Source organism: Lissotriton vulgaris, chromosome 9, assembly GCF_964263255.1.
Source record: "Lissotriton vulgaris chromosome 9, aLisVul1.2, whole genome shotgun sequence".
NCBI lineage: Eukaryota > Metazoa > Chordata > Amphibia > Caudata > Salamandridae > Lissotriton > Lissotriton vulgaris.
The window spans coordinates 416,837,393-416,854,982 of NC_141697.1; the positions used below are offsets into that span (position 1 = coordinate 416,837,393).

A 17,590-nucleotide genomic window follows, 5' to 3' on the forward strand; every position below is an offset into this window, starting at 1 on the left:
AGGCAAAGAATGTAGGAATACCTCCCCGACACGGGTTACTCTTACGGCAGACACTGAGGCGCGCCGCTACCTCAGATTCAATTGCTGCTCCTCTGTGCCGATGCCCCCTCGGCTCCTGGTGAATGGGCGGGGTTCACGCAGAGCTGTCAGAGGCGCAGAACCAATTGTTCTAGAAGTGGGCGGAGCCTCGGGGGGGACGAACCGTTTGTTCTGACTCAGGGTACTGAAGACGCGTCTGTGTTCCCTTTAGGGGCCGGCGAGGAGGAGGAGGAAGGGGCGGTGTTGGGCCGGGGTAAAGGAGGAGGAGGGTAATAGGAATTAATTTGCGGTATAGGAGGAGGTGGACGGGCGCCATTTCCTGGGAGATTACCACCTCTTTCCCTGTCTGGAGTTTGAGCCGGGAGCATCTGTTGCCGACGGGAGTCGCAGGGCCTCTCCCAGCACAAGCAGCCCGAGGGAGCTGCTGGCTAGAGATCTCTCGCGCCGCCTGGTAGCCATATCCACCTTAGAGGTAAGAGGTACGGGTAAGGGAGGACTGGAATTAAGAGAGAGCCCCCGTGTGATTTTCCTCTACAGGTTGCATTGTTGAAGTCTGCTGGCTACATTAGACCCGATGCCCGACAAGTCCGCAGGCCCCACCCACCCTGTAGTGCACGCTCATCCCTGGAAGAACACTTCGACCAACCCATCCCTCAGGACAATGTGCCGCTGCAACTTTTTACGTGTATTTTATAACTGATGCCTATTTGGAAACGCGCAGCCTGTCTTGCACTGTTCTTAAAGAGAAAGGGATCTCGCCGAGAATCTGCCCTACTTTCCCAGGACAAGCACGCTGTAATTAGCAGGATGCGTCCCCGTCCACCCAGTGCAGTCTTGGGGAGAGCTGCGAGGCTGTTGTCGGAGATGCAGCAGGCATGACTGTCCTCGAAAGACTTCCCTTGGCCGAATCAGGAGGCGGCTGCACCTGTGTTTCTGACTTCCAGTTTAAGGCTTTTGCAGGAAGAGGGGTGCAACTGGTTGCAGTGCTCTCATATGCATCTGCCTAAGACAGGTGCATGACCCCACAAAAGCTATGTCATGATGTAGAAAGACACTGCTGACATTCTGTACTAATTTCTCTACATGACGCGGAACAATAGGGGTTTTAAAAAACTAATTGATTAATTCTGAGGCCTTGCAACAGGGGTAAAGATAGAAAACTATCAACAAATTAGTGCTGTGTTAGTACCTCTAGTAGTCCCATGGTACTGGTGTCTGCAATGTATTGTATTGTAATTGCATTTATATAGAGCCTACCACCCCTGCTGAGGCGTCAAACCACTTTTTCGGCGAGTAGCACGCTTCTCCGGGAACCCATAGAGGATTATTGATAATATTAGTATAGCGTAATATGAAATTAATTTGAGCTGTGTATATGTTGGTCTGTTATTTGGATTGAGAAGGATAGTGCAGGGATAGAAGAGGAAAAAAGTTTGCCTTTGTATAGCGCTTGCCAGCCCCGATGAGGCGTTCAAGCACTTCTAGGAGAGCAGAACGCTACTCCAGAACCAAACGAAACCTATTGCATTGCAAATGCTTGTTGAGTATTCTTAGCGATTTCATTATGCCAAAGGAGTAGGCCTGTTCAGTAATTTTGTTCTAATTGTCAGAGTTTTGTTTTAACCTCTGTTAATTAAGAGGAGTACCAAGGGCCAGGCTTCTTGCTTTTAGTGACCATTTGTTTTTAATCAAAGGGACATGAAAGTCATCTACCTCATAAACTCAGGTATCAAAAGTGAGCAGTGAATTTCAAAAGAATGAGAAATTAGCTACATCAGTGTGGGAAGATTGTACAGTCAGCCACCAGCTGTCAAATGCAATTTGTTTGGACCAGAAGAGTGAGGACGGGTAATCATTTTTTGCCCGCCCAGGATGATATGGCTGTTTGTCACTGTTGTCAATGTCTCTGTAAAACCGTTCAGTGTCATCCACATACCGATTTAATTCTTTGCTTTCTAGATGACTCCATATCTATCTGGGGCATTATTGTAGGAGTCAAGAAGACAATTAAGTGATGTTCTGTCTGTATGTATTCTCCCACACCTTATGGTGCCCAATAAGTGCCTTATTTTATATTATCTACTGTTGAATTGAAGTAAGGCATTTATCACTCGCCAGTTAGGGGCCGTAACAATAATGTAAAAACTATTTGTTGCATAGAACTTCTTCAAAATGTTTATGACATGGTCTACAGGAAGAAATCTGATATTGCCTGGTGGGTTGGGGTGAAAAGGATCTCTTTCCATCTCTGAAGCTAATCTTTAAGGTTGTAGTAAGTTTCTTCTGCCTCTAAAGTGGTCAGAATAACTGATTCTACTGGCACTTGATGTCAGTGTTGCTCCTATGAGACACTGCAAAAGAATTACCATTGTTTTCTTAAGTAGCACTTAACACAACTATTGTTGCTGTTTCCAAGCTCTTTTAAGAACAGGTGCTACTATCACGCAGTTTAATGGTACTACTTTTACTTACCTCTGAAGGAAGAAACACTATGTTTGGCTTGCTGTATTTCAGTCCACTGACTGGCAGGTCAAACTAGATGCCAGCAGTACCCATATAACTATCCAAGTGATATTGCTCCTTATGACCATGTTGAGTCCATCTGTAATACTGAGAAATCGCCAGTCATTCATATCAAGAACTACTTTGCATTTTGGCCACTTCTTTTGTCGAATAGGCAATAACTCCACAGTTCCATGCTTTTGTCTATGAGATGATGGGATCCCAGAGAGTAATGGGCAATGAAGCCCACAGATGAGGCACCAGGTTTTTACATCTTGCAAAGAGAACACTCTCAAATAGCAGCTTAGTATCTTATGCATTATTAGTGTGTGGCACATGCTTGTATTTTCCATGCTCCAGGATCAGACTACTGGAATTGTTCCAAACAGGATCTCTTACAGTGAAATAATTTGAGCTCTTGTTACTTAGATCACTGAATAGAATCCTGTCTAAAGAATGAACTTTTAAATCTAATGCAGCAAGAATACCCTGCGTAAATGGGAAGCAATAAGAAAAAAAAGAGAGTTGAAGAAATAGTGCTTCTCAGTTGAATATGCATTTTAATACTTGTAGTTTGTTTCTTGTAGGACACAAGAAACCTGAACTGGATGAGCTACTGACATAAGGACCTGGAAATCCTGAGAGCTTTGTGTAGCCTGTAGGGTGTATGAGGAAGAATCTGATCAAATATTGTTGGCAGTCATTACCAGTATCCTTTTCAGTATCCCTCCTCCACCCTTCCCTGAGAAGGCTAGAAATTGACTGTTGAGGGGGAAGGGACAACTTAAAAGGCCCATAGACATGCTGCTCCTCCTCTTTCACGAAATGTCCTTGGAGTTCCTTCCTTCCCACTCCAGCTTTACGTTGTTCATGAGAAGATGTATTCAAGGTGGTGACTTTTTCCATTAGTTTAGCAGAATCTTGGTTTCTGGCATTAGGCAGCACTTCTTCGCTTTTTCCTGTGCATTGGCAGCAGCTGAAACAGTCCTGTTTGGCACTTAGGTTCTCTTTTCATATTACAGCCTGACCCTCTCAGGTATTGGCACTTGGACAAATAAAAGCAGCATAGAAAAGATACATTCTTGATGTTACGAACTACTTAATGGTGTAGCAATTGAAAATGCATTAATAGAGTTTCTTTAGTTGTAGTGGATGACTAATTGTTACCCATGGTATCTAGGGTACATTTCTCAACACAGCCATGGAAAGTGAATACATGCAGGTTGGAAGAGTTGTTTTCTAAATGGGTAATACGTGACCAAAGGCACATCACCTGGAATTAAATTCACCTCACTTCAAATTCTGCTATGGGACTTTCTAAAACGTTTCCACTTGTACTGAAGACCCCATGGCACATTCTCAAATAGGTCTGAAACGCCTCTTATAAAAGATGTCGTATTGATCAAGTCCCTCGCTATTGACTCTTATCCTTTTCTTTCAGAGTTCCGAAACACACCTTATGTATTTGTGGTTAAACAATGGATTTCTGGTCTTTTTTCATTTTCCAGCCATGTATCACTGTAGTTTTATGTTATTGTTGACAGCACATGATTCGAGTGCCAGGTCTGAAGACAAGTTAAGGCTAAACCTACCTGCATAATCAGATATCCATTTTAAGAACTTACAAGTCTATTTAGCCTGGTATTTACATTTTTGCAAGTTGGCAGAAAAGGGTTATTCAATTATGAGATAAATTCCTGTGTTTGGTCAGTGTAAAACAAGTGTACCGAGAGTAGGTATGTACAGTTCACACAAGCAATGGACAAAAAAAACAACGAAAAAAAGGTTAGAAAGAAAAAGTATTGGCAAAGTAAAACATAGGCCCAAACAACACTTTCATAGAAATGCTTTTTTAGGTTTCGCCTATTATCATTCGCTTGCGAATGTAATAGGCGAAAATTCAAGTGCTCCACCGACTCGTCAAACCACTGCGGTTTTTCCACAGTGCATGTGAGTCACGTGACCACAAAAACGGGTCACGTGACCACACAAGCACGCGCATCTCCCTAATCCGCCTGCCACACTTCTCCTCCCCTCGCTCGCATTCCCGCCCCCCCACCAGGCTCTCCCACCCCCATCCGGCTTCCCTCCAACTGGTTTAGCTTTACATCATTTCCGTCAGTGAAGTCCTCCACTTTCAGTCCAAACCAACAGCGATCTTGTCACAAATGTATTCCAAGCGCAGGTAAAGCACAAAGTGTTGCAAGACATGAATGCACAGTTCTCCACAATGTAGCAGCCCCACACATGAAAGTCCCGAGCACGTGGCAGTTTGATCATTTCCTCGGGGATACTTCACCCACCACCAACCTGTTGTAGCCAAAGTACGAAGGGCAGGTGTGGCGGCTGCTAGTCTTTAATTGCCAAGAACTTCCCGGCTACAAGAAATGGAAAACAGACTTGATTTCAAACTAACGTCAGACCCGCCCTTTTAAATAAGACCTAATTGAAGTTTGTGTACAAAGGGCCACAAGCCTAAGAGGAAACTCTTCAGGGGTGAAAAGACCAACTGAGTTTCTGGGTGTACGGAGGAGATGAGCAGCTGTGGACAGAATGAATCCTTGGCCAGCGTTCGGGATGTTTGGATGGCAAACTCCATGCAGTTCGAGGGGCACCGCTCACTCTCCGGGGCCCACCCATGGCAGGGGACACAGGAATCAAGGGAGCACGGATCTCAAGAGGGACTACACAGGCTAGAGCAGAAAGGGGGCGATAAACAATTACTAAACAAATTGACACCAAGCACTTTAGTCGTTACCTACAGTGATTCTGAGACCTCCATGGAAAACAACACTTCTAGAATTCCACCCATCTGATTCCGCTTCCCGTTGCATTGAGTTTTGGAGGGGGCTCACGGCCTGGCCTCCCCTAGAGTACACATCTCAAGGCTAGCTTCACCACACATGAGGTTTTCTTTTAACAAGTTTATGCAACAACAGGATGAAAGTTATCCCAAGGCAGTCCCCTCCCCCCTACTCAGCCCGACCAGATTCCCTGCATTCCTCCGAACCCCTCCCCTCCCCTCGGCTGGAGACAAACCCTGGAATCTCCACTCGCACCCACACACATGCAATTGGTTTCCTTGCACAAATACGGCTGTTCGGAGCCTCGCTCCGACGCATTCTTTCCTGCACTTGGTTTAGGCTCGCCTCCTTTGCAAAGTTAAACCCTCTCAGCCTAGCAAGGGTATATAAAATAGACCACAACTGATGACAAAGGGTAGAAAGTATGCAGCAGCTCCTAACCTTGTGACTGCCTGCTGGGGTTACTTTTTTACGCTTTCATGCTACTTTTAACAGCGGAGAACGTATTTTTGGAACTTTTGGGCATCTGGATTTTGATTTTCGAACAGTTACATATGAAAGTAGTCGATCCGCACAACTGCTTCAAATCACATTCTGGAAATAAGAACTTTGTGCTAAAGTTGCATGCCATCCTAAAAACAAGCACTGGCGTTGCCAATAGGTTTCACATTTGGAAAGTTGGAGCTATTGGTTTTGTAAATGACATTTTATATTTATATATCGGTATTGGCATTGTCAATAACAATATATAAATATAAAATCTCATTTACAAATACAATAGCTCCAACTTTCCAAATGCGAAACCTATTGGCAACGCCAGTGCTTGTTTTAGACTGATGCACACCCATGTGCAGACAAAATGCTGTCACTCACTGTGTAAGAGTGTCAGTGATTGAACTGGGCTGGTCCACTGGTCCATGCCGTATGCTGTGGTGGGTGAAAGCTAAATCTGAATGTCAGTTATGTAGACCAGTTAAAGGAGAGGAGTGACCCACCACCCCTTTAATTATGTGTAAGAAAATTGATTATGTTTCAGGGTGAGTGACTGCCCACTTCAGGTAATAATCACAATCCTTGTCAGGGAGAACCATCCAAGTTAACAATTTAACCAGAGCTTAACCCCCTTGGTAGGTATGGCACAGAGCAGACAGGCTTGGCTTAGGGCAGTATTTATGCAGTACCAAAACGGGTATAGTGAAACTGCAAAACAATAATATCCCAAAATGAATTAAAAAAATAGAGTAACATGATAGTCAGTGGTCCAGTTAAAGCTGGACCTAAGTGTGATTTGAGGCTGACTGAGGTGGAGTGCAGGTCAGATACATCAACCTCTTTAGACCGGGTGAAAGATTTTACCTTCTGACTTAGTCTTTTAAGTTCCATCCAACAACTAGAGTATACTTCTAAGGCCCGCATGACCACAGGGGAGAACACTTAAACTGTCTCGGGGTATCAGGGCAAAGACAGACGAAAAGACCAGTCCAAGTCCAGTTGTCACTAGTCAGCGAGCACTTTAGGGAAAAGGCTTCTTGCAACTTGTGCTGCCTCTGTAGCCACAAAAGAGGCTTGCAAACTGTCCCTTGGAGTCTACTTCTTTGCCCTAGGTACAAGAGGGAGCAGGTTCAGATATACGGGGCTCCGATTGGGTAATAAAGAGCATGTCCAATCCTCTTATAACATTCTGCAGGTCCAGAAAGTGTTCTGAAGTGGGTGACTGAAGATGCCACTTTTATGCCTGACACTAGCTAGCGGGTTGGAGTAAAAGTTCCTGGGGTCAACTCCACCCGCTTTTTCAGTAGTTCCTGTTTGCCTTACAGCAAGAAGGCCAAAATGCCACATGTCAGGGCAATTTCACGATGCGGAAAGTCTTCTGCCATACTGAACGTGGACTCTGAGGGCAAGGGTTTGGGGGGATTACTATGGTAATTCTAGTGCCCCCTCAATTCTAACACTAAAATAGAGTTTGAAGCAGGTACTGTACCCCCAGCAAACCCAGAGTCTGAAGTCTAGTAGGACAAAAGCAGGGTCCTTCAGCAACTAGGCAGCGGATCCGGAAGACTTGTCATTCTGTTCTCATCTTCCAAACGTGCCCCTGGAAGGCTAAGCACGGGCTGAGAACTGGCAGAGACTTATGTCAATTAGCCTGCTGACAGTTCAGACCGGTAAAGGGTGTTTTTCTAAAAAACACTTTTCCTTAATATTTGTTAAACATCTGATGTCCCCATTGAATTAGATTTCTAATAACTGTTAAAAATAGTTGTTTAATTATTTTTCTAGCTGGTCCCATTCCGAAGATACATTATTAGTATGATAATCTGTATTCTGGTTTTCTACATAGGACCACTAGGCCTCTCAGTGAAAATAGCTTTTGGGGCCTTGTCACTGCAGGGGCATGGTAACATTCTATAAGTTACATTTTTAAACACCATTCACCCTACCTTGTGGATAGCAATATTTAAAAGGAAGATTTGATCCTCTCAAAAAGGTTTATTTTGAGTGGTCGTACTGCAGGGTTAACACTGCAGTAGCCAGGCTACACATATTAGGCCTGAAGTCAAGTTTGCCCTGCCTGTAGTGGATGGCACAAAAGGTGCTGCATTTCACTAGTGGAATTTAACTTCCAGGCCCTCTGTGCTCTTCCTATGCCATATAATATGGGCTCATTGGCAAGATAATAATGCTGATTAGGAGAAGCCAATACAACATATGTAAAGGGGGGCACAGGCACTTTTTCTCCTGGTTTACCAGGAGTAAAGTGCATAGAATTCTAAAACCATCAAAAAATAGGGTCCTGCAAAAGGCATAAAATTGGGGGTGACCACACAGAAAAGGGTGAGGGTAAGTGTGTGTGTGTATGTGTGTGTGTGTGTTTCTGTGTCAGTCAAAGCTGTGGGAGATAAAAAGGGTTGTTTATTATCTGAAAATGCCGAAGCAGGAGAAAGAGGATACCTGGCTTAATTGAATGATCAGTTCCATTTGAATGGTCATCGCCAAAGAGCGCTAAACCACCCCAAGAATTGACTTCTGACCAATAGGAACCCAACCTGAGAAGACTAGAACAACATTTCCTAATCTGTTTCCTGAATTGAAAAGTGGACTTAAACTGATATGCTACAATAAGGAGCAAATTCAGAGCTGGCTTGCTTGTGCTGAATGCAACCTACCTTTAGATATGACTGTCTTAGAAAGTGCCAGGCCTTTAACCATCATTTCCGCATAAAACGGCAGCCCAGGCAGTGGAATCTTCAGATTACTGCTCATGGATAAAACAAACCACTTTTGCGGCAAAGTTGTGCAATGTCTGTAACTTTATTATACTATTTGTTTGTACTGGTGAAAAGTAATCTAGCTTTGACTCGCAAATGTCTCTTGCTGTAACACCCCTATGAAACTTTCAGTTAAGTAGATGTTGCAAAATGACACTGACTTCCTTGTCCTTGATTAGAGTGGGGGCAAATATAAAACCTAACATTTTGTCTATCTTTTAGGTCCTCGCAGTACCAAACACACACTTTCAAATAGTCAATGGTAGCGATCTTTGATGGCATCCTATCCTTTGACCTCTGACATGCCACCCAACGCCCCTAATGATTCTTTGGAATCAATGGTGAGAGTTGACTTTCTGGTCCAGGTTAGACCAGCCCATTTCCTTGTCTGCATTTGACATTAGCCAGTGGTACTTGTATTCTCTGTGATCGGGTTTCATTCTCCAAATAGTCAAAAATGGAAGGCAAAGTATAACTTGGAGAAGAAGAAATAACAAAGTACGAAAAAGATAATGAGACATGCGATTATGACCAGATTTAAAGATTTATTTGAGTCAGATTATAATAATAATAATAATAATCCACATTTGTAAAGCGCGCAATCACCCGTAAGGTTCTCTAGGCGCTGGGGGCCATCGGGAAGATTAAGCAAGCTATTGTCCAGAGTCACATGGTGCTGGGCCAATCTGCCGCTGGTGCCGGGGATCGAACCGTGATCCCCAGATTCCGGAGTCAGTCGCCGTAGCCGCGGCGCCACACCGCTTCCTCAGACATCTTGGGATGCTCTGAACCCTACTTCATGCATAATGACGATGATGGTGAGAATAATTACCTCCTTCCAATGCAGCGTTCCGATAAGGACCTCTAGCTTGTCCTGTAAAATGCTAGTGGAGTAGATCCAACCACTGAGGATGACTCCTGTACTGCTAAATGGACCACCATATGAGAAGCATGCATTCTTTGCACTTATCAAAAGAGCTGCTGAGGAGGTGTAATATTCCCTGCAATTTGTAGTTGTAAAAAGATTTAGATTTACCACTAACAAGTTCAAGCAGAGTAGGCCCATGAGCATTAGTCACTCCACAATGCCAGTTTCCCCATCTGTACCACCAATGTTTTCCTTATAATGCATTCTTCAACAGTCCAAAAACATCTTGCAGTCTTTGTAGTGGCAGCAGCACAGATTTAGGATGATATCAATATATCAATATATCTCGGTATTTCACTTGGTAGACAGATGGAAGCCTTCTAGCCCCGATGGGAGGCCATTACCCCCGATCATTGGGTGCTTTATTTATGGGCACTCCCATTCGGCAGAAGTCTTACAGCTGTAAACACCCTTCCACCTTTTATTTCCATGTTTCCATGTGTTTTTGCAGAAGGAACTATACCAAATGCTTCTCGCTTGATAGAAAGTTAAGGGTCATATTCCAGATATTTCCTTGTACCAAGACATGGCAAGAATTGCTGCCCGTTCTCACCATTCAATTCATTAACTAGTGCTTCAGTAAGCCGGGTCTGGTGGCTCAGTGGACTAAAGCACCCACTGCAGGGGCCTGTGTTCGACCACATGGTCACAGGTTCAAATCCCAGCGGGTCCACTCAACCTTTCATCCATTTGAGGTCGATAAAATGAGTACCAATAAGTTTGGTAACAATAAACATCTGTTATTCAGCGCCAGGACACCTTCGGGTAATCGTGTGCTTTACAAATACACATGTTATGTTATTTTATATCTGGACACCACCAAATCAGGCTTGATAAGGGATTTATTGTTGGGATGCTGGTTTGCCAGTATACATCGGGAATTCACAGCTATATATTTTTGAATAGTATCTTGAGGAGAAAGTCTAGCAGGAGTCTTAATACTCCTGGCTCCCTGAGTATTGTCCTTCTCCCTGTTTCCATGCAGTTAACAACTTCTGAGGCTCTAGTGCAGGTCCCCAGCAAAAGGAAGTACAAAAATACCACTGTATCAGACTCTGTATTAACTGGTTAATTTAGTGATGTCCGCATAACAACCCTTACTACTACACATGTGCTGGGGGTATAGGCTCTCACCTAGCTTGCTGGAAAAATGCGCAGTGCTTAATGTCAACCTGCCACTCTGGGTGCTACCAGTTGTGCCAGATACACATAAAGGTTTGTGCTACATGCATGTAGGAGTAAGAAAGGGGTAGACCCTAAAAACTCCAGGACCGGGGTCCAATAGTCGATACAGAAAAACGGTGGTCCTGGTTAGATTACAGTTTATATGTTAAATCCAGTATTTGTATCAAAATAGTACCCACCACAAATTCATTCGTCATACATGAAAAAAGTTAAAGTAATGTACATTGAACCAAATGTGTATTTAGTATGCATTTATTTATGCATAGTTAGTATTGACGCATTATTACTTTGCGAGCTATTGAGCTTGTATCCAAAACACATGAAGAGATAAAATGCAATTATATAATCATTACATTTAAATGTGCTCTCAGAGGAAAGAAAGGGGAAGGTGTGCAAGTTGTGAGGGACCGGGTAAAGGTGGTGTGACTGGTTTAAGAACATCACGTAAAAATCAAGATGCCTTTACAATCGTTAGGTACATGGTTCCAAAGATGCATCAAACATAGGTTTAAATTCATTAATTTCCTTGCGTCCTATGTTGTGCTTGAGTGGCGTAGTCTACGTTTCGACCCCCAAAATACGCTGTAAGGGTGACTGTTGCCTCATGTTGGGGTCTTCATCAGGACTGAGAGTAGTGAGAGCCTACAAAAATATATAGTAAGGGAATCAATCACCTCTATATTATGAATGAGTGGGTGTATATACTACATTCAGTATTTGGTAAAAATTAATTAATTACATACATCTTCAAGACGGTAAAGACCTTTGCCGTCTGGTAATGGGCATGGTAGTGCTCCTGGGAAATCTGTTGAGAAATTAATAAAGACTGAAATTCAGTCGCTAGCTAACACATGCTGCTAGGCAAATAAAGCTCTGGCTGGAAAGGGGAACTTACTTATGGGACTGCTCCTGACACGTATAAACGAGTTGCTCCAGGCTTGTGTCCTGTTAGTCACAGATGTTGAGCGCGCTGTGTGGAAAGATATTAAAAAATATTTTTAATACCCCCACGGAGTGTTGACTATCGTTAGTTGAAAAGAAAAGAAACGGCCATTTAATTGCCTCGAGAAACGCACAGAGCCGCTGCAATGGTAAATGAGCTCCTTTAAAATCAGATGAGTCATGTGCCACTAAACGCACTAAACGAAAATAATAAATCAACCCAAGATTAATATTTAACGCAGACCAACGTATGTAGTCTGTTGTTTGATTTGGGGAATAATCGCGCGTGCAAGTTAAGTATTAAAACAACAAAGTCGAGTTGCAGTAGGGCATGTTTAAAGCGTGCCGCTTGGAAACCGATCTCTCGGGTTCACGGCTGGGAAATGATCTGAGCATTTTAACGAGTGCACACTAAGGCTTAATTCATCCTAGTCGGGTGAAAGCAAGACTTACTCTAATCTCGCCGTTCGTGGTCCGACCACTGGGGTTCTGGTTTGGAAATGAACAACTCGCGGTGCAGCCGCTGGATGATAGTCGGGTTGGAGGCTCGACTTCAAAGGGCCAATCACTGTTAGGACGGGGCTTAAAGCGCCGGCTTTTACTAACGCATCTTGCGTGAGGGAGGGGATCTCTGCAAAGAGCATGTCTAGGCGAGAAGGGGAATGTCTACAAAGTGCCATTCTACCCAGGATGGAAAGTGGTGTCGTGGTGAACATCCATATTGCTGGTGAAACATTGGGAGCAAATGTCAAATGGTAATAGTGTGATTACATTAACAATCGAACAGTATATAGTACATTCTAGTGTAACTGCATTTACAAATGAGCATTGATATTACATTATTCAAAAACAGGAAGGACAATCCACACAAATCAAGGCTTATAGGGAAAGTTGATAGTTATTGTTGGATATCATTAAGGAACACAGTTAAAGTCTCTCTCTTCCCATTTCATGGTGTAAGTCAAAGTTAATGATATAGATTACCATTCAATGCTATCGCAGTCTTGGCAGCCACTAGAATCTGTCTAAAACTGGTTTGGTCATATCGAGAGACCAAGTTTTTACCAATTGAATATATTCAGAAAAAAACCTAATGGATTATTCGGAATGTCAAATCGCCTATTTTAGCAAGATGTCAATCTGGATTTAGTCCGGCCATTTGGGCAAAATTGGCATCCATTTCATTGAGTCCATGGCTCACAGTTTTCAATAAATGCATCCATTTGCATTCTCTGATGTTCATTATAGAGTTCACATTGCCCCCACGTGGTCCCAGAGTTATCTTTTCCAGGACTAACCATCTCAGTGATTCAGGAGTGTGGTTGTGTTCCTTAAAGTGTTCCACCAGTGGTGCTCCAACTGTAGAGCATCGTATTCTGCTGGAATGTTGAAAGATTCGATTTTTTACTTTTTGTTTAGTCTGTACGACGTACATCAAGTTGCAGGGGCATAGAATGGCGTAAATGACTCCACTTGTGTTGCAGTTCGTGAAAGACTTGAGATCTATAGTCAGTTCATTGTACACCAGTTGTTTGGTTTCCCAGCATGTTGGACATGCTTTACATGTTGTACATTTGAAATGGCCCACTACATCGGGGAGATTCCACATCCGTTGTAGAGTAGGTGCTGTAGGGCTTTCCAACATTGAGCGTACTACATGGTCCTTTATGCTTTTCGCTTTTTTGAAAGCATGCATCGGGGGGTCCGGGCTGTCTAGGGTGTCTGCGATAAGGTTCCAGTGTTTGTTCACTATTTTGCGTATTGCATTACTCTTAGTGCAGAATGTGGTCACACAGATCATACGTGATTTTGGGAGGTTCCGTGTCTTTGGTATTAGAAGAGATGATCGATCTTGGTACCAAGCTCTTTTTCGTGATCTTTTTACCAGGCGTTGCGGATATCCTCTGTCCACCAAACGGGTGATTAGATCATCTGATTCTTTGAAAAAGTCCTCTTTGCGGGAACAATTCCTCCGTAGACGGAGGAATTGACCAAAAGGTAAATTGTCCCTCAGGGCCCTTGTGTGGTGACTAGTATACCTTAGAAGTGAATTCCGCTCAGACGGTTTCCTAAAGAGGGTGGTATAGAGGTGGTCATTGTCCACTTTAATGGTGATGTCGAGGAAGTCGATAGATTCTGTGCTCATTGTCATGGTGAACTTGATATCATCTGATTGAGTATTCAACCATGCTAGGAATGCATGTAGAGAGCCTTCATCGCCTGTCCAAATCATCAGGACATCATCGATGTATCGATGCCAAGTGGAGATCATGTCACGATAAGGATTGGTTGCTGCCAGTATACATTCATGTTCATATTCAGACATATAGAGAATCGCCAGGTCCGGTGCGAATGCAGCACCCATAGCGACTCCCTTGCTTTGAATGAAGAATTTGTTTTGAAAAATGAAGTAATTCTTGGTCATCGCAATTTCAAGTAAGTCCACTATGAATTCAGTGGGGACTGTGGCTGGTTGGTCTCGTCTTTCAAGAACTCTCTTGATACAGTTTAATGCAGGTCTTTGGGGTATGCTGGTGTAAAGTGAAATAATATCCATTGTCACCAGGATTTGGCTGGTCTTGTTAAAAGGTGTTTGATCTATGAAATTGATGACTTGCATAGTATCTCTGAGGTAAGTGGGGGTTGCCTCTGCCAGTGGCTTTAAGAAAACATCAACATATTTGCATAATGGTTCCAGGAGCGATCCGCATCCTGAGATGATAGGGCGTCCAGGTGGTTTGAGTGGGTTCTTATGGACTTTTGGGAGTACATAGATTGTAGGTGTCCTTGGCTGTTCCACATTGAGGTATGACAGTTCTTTGTTCGTAATAAAGCCTAACTCCAGGGCTTGTTTGGTCAGTGTTTGGATCTCCTTTCTGATTCCCGGGGTCGGGTCACCCATCACTGGTCTGTAGCTGATGCCGTCCATCAGTTGGGAATGGATTTCCGACTTGTAATCCTCTGTGTTAAGCATGACAATGGAGCCCCCCTTATCCGCAGGTTTAATTACTATGGACTTGTTGTTCTTGAGGGAGTTCAGTGCTATCTTCTCACCTGCTGTGATGTTGTATTTCACATATGACTTCTCTTTTAGTACTTGGAGTACATCCCTTAAGACCACACTTTCATAGGTCAATATTTTGTGTGATACGGAGGCCATGCTTGGCATGAAGGTAGAGGGTGGTCTCAGATTGGTAAAGGCAGTTGTGATTCCTGTGGGTTTGTTGGTAAAGAAGTATTTTAATCTGAGTTTTCTGAAGAATCCAGTTAATTCTGCTTGTAGATTAAATCGATTTGGATGCGATGTAGGCACAAATGATAGTCCCTTGCAGAGTATGTTTGATTCATTCTGTGTTAGTGTATAACTGGAAAGATTAATGATGGGACTGGTGTTAGGATTGATCCTCGGCATTACCACCTGTAGGTCTTCCTCCTGGTGGTTCTCTCCCCGTGGTCCTCGGGTTGGAATCTCACCTGCTTGTTGGTCTGGCCTTGTTGTCTTCCACCATCCCAATTCTGCTGGTTCTGGCCTCTGTTCGAGCGTCCGCTCCACGCCCCTCTGCCTCTTCCTCTCGGTGGTCTCCATTGGGTATCTCCTAAAAAAGGCGATTGGGGTCCACTCATGTGTTGCTGGGGGGGTTGATACCATTGGTCTTGCTGATTATAATTACCACCTGATTGGTTGCCCTCGTTCTCACTGTCTCCACTATATGATGAGTCAGAGAAGTTGGTGAATCGTCTGCCTCTGTATCCCCCACGTCCTCTGTTTTGAAAGCGGCCTTGGTTGTCCTGTCTGTAATAGTCCGGTTGTAAGTAGGGATATGTCTTTTTTCGATCGTAGTACTGGATGTCCTTTGCAAGTTTCTCTAGTTTTTTTGTTTGAGTCTCCACATCAAAGTCTTTCAAGGTCTTGTTTAGTTTCTCAAGGGTGTTTTTTGCATCTGCAAATGCTGAGTGGCTCTCGATCTCTGCTTTGAGGTCCTGGATTTCCTTGGTGAGTTGTTCTACTTGATCCTTAGCAGTCTCTACTCCCAGCACCATCCAGTGCCGGGAGCAGTTGTTGGCCACAAAGCTAAAACCCTCTTTAAATTTGGGATTATCAACGAATATAGCTGGTTCGTTTCTGACTTGTAACCCCGTTGGAATGATATTAGATCTGAGGTACCCTGTGAGCAAATGTCCATGTAGCTTGGTACGTACAAGCATGCATGTAGGCACGGCTCTGTCCATGCAGCATGGTGTATGTCGGAGAACTCTGTTCCTCTATCCTTGGTTAGCTGGGTTCTGGAAGTGTAAACCCACTCGCTCCCATCTCAGCCGACTCCATCCCGATCTTCCTTGGGTCCCGCTCCGGTCCATAACCTCAGAATCGTTTGATGCTATTTCTACCTTTGCTGTTACTGCCTCAACTCCTCTCCTTCCTGTGCCCTGTCCGTGTGATTACTGCTCCGGTGTTGTCTCTTCTCCCTGCTCGTTCTCCTCCACCATTGTCTTCTCTCCTCCTTCGTTTAGATCTTTTTTTGTCCATAAATAGCCTGCTCAGTGGTTTTGGGTCACATCACTAGCTGCCCCTCTCCTCCATGATCTTGTTATTTATCGGCTCCCCGAATGCCATCTTGCACTGGTCATGCCAATATACTTTCCAATCTCTCCGTCATAGGAGACATTACCAATTTGCTGTCCTGTTGTTAGTTCCATAGAGTGTTCATTTAAATAATAGCAGCAGTGGTGTTTGTTCTCCAAATACATTGCATCCATGCATTCCTTACCTGGATGACTGCCTGATCAAAAGATAGCTACAAAATAAGTTATCAAATATTTAGACAATAGCATCACTGTTTTACATGACTTGGCTTTTGCATTAACAAAAAAAGATATTTTTTGATATCGACACAACATATACAATTTTATCTGCACTATCCTAGATATAGTTGTAGAGTTTGTATTTCCACTGCAAAAGACTCTATCATACGACTTAAAAGTTGGGCTAACCTGACAATTGTATGTTTTATTTTTTGCGTGTTTCCCACATCGGTCTCCACAGAAAACTCATTCTGTAGGTTTTGTAGGTGCAGAAGGACTTTAAAAAAAAACAACAACATTATGTTCAAGAACAGAATTTTGCTTTCCCTATGCAACATATTTTGTGATGGGGGCAGTCCAAGAAATTGCGTTATGGGCTTCTGTTTCAGACCCATAGGCCTCAGATAGTGAATCAAACTGATGCATACCTGGTTTGTTTGGGAGCCCACCTAGCCAAAAAAGGGGGTTTTCTTTGAAGCCAGGAGTATAGTCCAATTCACTTAAATGTGTTAGATTTCAGGGCAGTACATTTAGCTTTGAAGAGATTTCTTTCGGTCCTGGGATGCGGTTTTGTCTTTTAGCTATGGATAAGAAACTTGATGTCTATAGCTGGTCATATGGTGGTTGTTCTGAATGTGGAAGTAAACACACTCCATAGACAACTGTCGTCCCACCATAAATGTAAAGTCCTTTTCAAAATAGTCCTGCATTTTTCCCAGTTATGGTTTGACCCACAGTGGGCCTACTTGGGAAACAGAACAGCAATGACAGCTTTTTTTCCTGATAAAGTTTTTGTGGAGTAGATCTCATAGGGAGACATTTAGCTTTGATGGTATGTTTTCATTTCAATAATAGGCACTTGGACACATAGCCTGCACCTGGTGTGGCCTCCAGTTCCAGCTTGTTCCGGCTTGATCCAGTTACACTGCCCGGGTCTTGCTGCTCACCGTTCTTCCCGCCAACAAAAGCCCTGCCCACCCAGGACTTATGTAATGCAGGCTGCAGAGTTAGCCAGTTTCCCTTTTATGCCTCATTATTCTTCCAGGACAGAGCAGCATGTTCAAAGATTAGATCCAATGAGAGCTCTTAGTTTCTGTTCGGAAATATGTTTGATGATAATC

General features: G+C 43.6%; 1 protein-coding gene across 2 annotated transcripts in view; it reads left to right on the forward strand.

Moving 5' to 3' along the window:
- TECPR2 (tectonin beta-propeller repeat containing 2) overlaps window positions 1–17,590 on the forward strand; it is a 626,110-nt gene that overhangs the window by 39,832 nt on the left and 568,688 nt on the right. The gene's annotated exons all lie outside the window — the stretch shown is intronic.